Below are 4,272 nucleotides of genomic sequence, written 5' to 3'. Positions count from 1 at the left end.
ACCTCACTCAGGATGATGCCCTCCAGGTCCATCCACTTGGCTAGGAATTTCATAAATTCATTCTTTTTAATAGCTGAGTAGTACTCCATTGTGTAGATGTACCACATTTTCTGTATCCATTCCTCTGTTGAGGGGCATCTAGGTTCTTTCCAGCTTCTGGCTATTATAAATAAGTCTGCTATGAACATAGTGGAGCATGTGTCCTTCTTACCAGTTGGGGCTTCTTCTGGATATATGCCCAGGAGAGGTATTGCTGGATCCTCTGGTAGTACTATGTCCAGTTTTCTGAGGAACCGCCAGACTGATTTCCAGAGTGGTTGTACAAGCCTGCACTCCCACCAACAATGGAGGAGTGTTCCTCTTTCTCCACATCCACGCCAGCATCTGCTGTCACCTGAATTTTTGATCTTAGCGATTCTGACTGGTGTGAGGTGGAATCTCAGGGTTGTTTTGATTTGCATTTCCCTGATGATTAAGGATGTTGAACATTTTTTCAAGTGCTTCTCTGCCATTCGGTATTCCTCAGGTGAGAATTCTTTGTTCAGTTCTGAGCCCCATTTTTTAATGGGGTTATTTGATTTTCTGAAGTCCACCTTCTTGAGTTCTTTATATATGTTGGATATTAGTCCCCTATCTGATTTAGGATAGGTAAAGATCCTTTCCCAATCTGTTGGTGGTCTTTTTGTCTTATTGACGGTGTCTTTTGCCTTGCAGAAACTTTGGAGTTTCATTAGGTCCCATTTGTCAATTCTCGATCTTACAGCACAAGCCATTGCTGTTCTGTTCAGGAATTTTCCCCCTGTGCCCATATCTTCAAGGCTTTTCCCCACTTTCTCCTCTATAAGTTTCAGTGTCTCTGGTTTTATGTGAAGTTCCTTGATCCACTTAGATTTGACCTTAGTACAAGGAGATAAGTATGGATCGATTCGCATTCTTCTACACGATAACAACCAGTTGTGCCAGCACCAATTGTTGAAAATGCTGTCTTTCTTCCACTGGATGGTTTTAGCTCCCTTGTCGAAGATCAAGTGACCATAGGTGTGTGGGTTCATTTCTGGGTCTTCAATTCTATTCCATTGGTCTACTTGTCTGTCTCTATACCAGTACCATGCAGTTTTTATCACAATTGCTCTGTAGTAAAGCTTTAGGTCTGGCATGGTGATTCCGCCAGAAGTTCTTTTATCCTTGAGAAGACTTTTTGCTATCCTAGGTTTTTTGTTATTCCAGACAAATTTGCAAATTGCTCCTTCCAATTCGTTGAAGAATTGAGTTGGAATTTTGATGGGGATTGCATTGAATCTGTAGATTGCTTTTGGCAAGATAGCCATTTTTACAATGTTGATCTTGCCAATCCATGAGCATGGGAGATCTTTCCATCTTCTGAGATCTTCCTTAATTTCTTTCTTCAGAGATTTGAAGTTTTTATCATACAGATCTTTCACTTCCTTAGTTAGAGTCACGCCAAGATATTTTATATTATTTGTGACTATTGAGAAGGGTGTTGTTTCCCTAATTTCTTTCTCAGCCTGTTTATTCTTTGTATAGAGAAAGGCCATTGACTTGTTTGAGTTTATTTTATATCCAGCTACTTCACCGAAGCTGTTTATCAGGTTTAGGAGTTCTCTGGTAGAATTTTTAGGGTCACTTATATATACTATCATATCATCTGCAAAAAGTGATATTTTGACTTTCTCTTTTCCAATTTGTATCCCCTTGATCTCCTTTTGTTGTCGAATTGCTCTGGCTAATACTTCAAGTACTATGTTGAAAAGGTAGGGAGAAAGTGGACAGCCTTGTCTAGTCCCTGATTTTAGTGGGATTGCTTCCAGCTTCTCTTCATTTACTTTGATGTTGGCTACTGGTTTGCTGTAGATTGCTTTTATCATGTTTAGGTATGGGCCTTGAATTCCTGATCTTTCCAGAACTTTTATCATGAATGGGTGTTGGATCTTGTCAAATGCTTTTTCTGCATCTAACGAGATGATCATGTGGTTTTGTCTTTGAGTTTGTTTATATAATGTATTACATTGATGGATTTTCGTATATTAAACCATCCCTGCATCCCTGGAATAAAACCTACTTGGTCAGGATTGATGATTGCTTTAATGTGTTCTTGGATTCGGTTAGCGAGAATTTTATTGAGGATTTTTGCATCGATATTCATAAGAGAAATTGGTCTGAAGTTCTCTATCTTTGTTGGATCTTTCTGTGGTTTAGGTATCAGAGTAATAGTGGCTTCATAAAATGAGTTGGGTAGAGTACCTTCTACTTCTATTTTGTGAAATAGTTTGTGCAGAATTGGAATTAGATCTTCTTTGAAGGTCTGATAGAACTCTGCACTAAACCCATCTGGTCCTGGGCTTTTTTTGGTTGGGAGACTATTAATAACTGCTTCTATTTCTTTAGGTGATATGGGACTGTTTAGATGGTCAACTTGATCCTGATTCAACTTTGGTACCTGGTATCTGTCCAGAAATTTGTCCATTTCGTCCAGGTTTTCCAGTTTTGTTGAGTATAGCCTTTTGTAGAAGGATCTGATGGTGTTTTGGATTTCTTCAGGATCTGTTGTTATGTCTCCCTTTTCAGTTCTGATTTTGTTAATTAGGATTTTGTCCCTGTGCCCTTTAGTAAGTCTAGCTAAGGGTTTATCTATCTTGTTGATTTTCTCAAAGAACCAACTCCCGTTTGGTTAATTCTTTGAATAGTTCTTCTTGTTTCCACTTGGTTGATTTCACCCCTGAGTTTGATTATTTCCTGCCGTCTACTCCTCTTGGGTGAATTTGCTTCCTTTTTTTCTAGAGCTTTTAGATGTGTTGTCAAGCTGCTAGTATGTGCTCTCTCCCGTTTCTTCTTGGAGGCACTCAGAGCTATGAGTTTCCCTCTTAGAAATGCTTTCATTGTGTCCCATAGGTTTGGGTACGTTGTGGCTTCATTTTCATTAAACTCTAAAACGTCTTTAATTTCTTTCTTTATTCCTTCCTTGACCAAGGTATCATTGAGAAGAGTGTTATTCAGTTTCCACGTGAATGTTGGCTTTCCATTGTTTATATTGTTATTGAAGATCAGTCTTAGGCCATGGTGGTCTGATAGGATACATGGGACAATTTCAATATTTTTGTATCTATTGAGGCCTGTTTTGTGACCAATTATATGGTCAATTTTGGAGAAGGTCCCTTGAGGTGCTGAGAAGAAGGTATATCCTTTTGTTTTAGGATAAAATGTTCTGTAGATATCTGTCAGGTCCATTTGTTTCATAACTTCTGTTAGTTTCACTGTGTCCCTGTTTAGTTTCTGTTTCCACGATCTGTCCTTTGAAGAAAGTGGTGTGTTGAAGTCTCCCACTATTATTGTGTGAGGTGCAATGTATGCTTTGAGCTTTACTAAAGTGTCTCTAATGAATGTGGCTGCCCTTGCATTTGGTGCGTATATATTCAGAATTGAGAGTTCCTCTTGGAGGATTTTACCTTTGATGAGTATGAAGTGTCCCTCCTTGTCTTTTTTGATAACTTTGGGTTGGAAGTCGATTTTATCCGATATTAAAATGGCTACTCCAGCTTGTTTCTTCAGTCCATTTGCTCGGAAAATTGTTTTCCAGCCTTTCACTCTGAGGTAGTGTCTGTCTTTTTCCCTGAGATGGGTTTCCTGTAAGCAGCAGAATGTTGGGTCCTGTTTGTGTAGCCAGTCTGTTAGTCTATGTCTTTTTATTGGGGAATTGAGTCCATTGATATTAAGAGATATTAAGGAAAAGTAATTGTTTCTCCCTTTTATTTTTGTTGTTAGAGTTGGCATTCTGTTCTTGTGGCTGTCTTCTTTTTGGTTTGTTGAATGATTACTTTCTTGGTTGTTCTAGGGCGTGATTTCCGTCCTTGTATTGCTTCTTTTCTGTTATTATCCTTTGAAGGGCTGGATTCGTGGAAAGATATTGTGTGAATTTGGTTTTGTCGTGGAATACTTTGGTTTCTCCATCTATGGTAATTGAGAGTTTGGCCGGGTATAGTAGCCTGGGCTGGCATTTGTGTTCTCTTAGTGTCTGTATAACATCTGTCCAGGCTCTTCTGGCTTTCATAGTCTCTGGTGAAAAGTCTGGTGTAATTCTGATAGGCCTTCCTTTATATGTTACTTGACCTTTCTCCCTTACTGCTTTTAATATTCTATTTTTATTTAGTGCATTTGTTGTTCTGATTATTATGTGTCGGGAGGAATTTCTTTTCTGGTCCAGTCTATTTGGAGTTCTGTAGGCTTCTTGTATGATCATGGGCATCTCTTTTTTTA

Source organism: Mus musculus, chromosome Y (assembly GCF_000001635.26).
Source record: "Mus musculus strain C57BL/6J chromosome Y, GRCm38.p6 C57BL/6J".
Taxonomy (NCBI): domain Eukaryota; kingdom Metazoa; phylum Chordata; class Mammalia; order Rodentia; family Muridae; genus Mus; species Mus musculus.
This window is presented reverse-complemented; position numbering follows the sequence as displayed.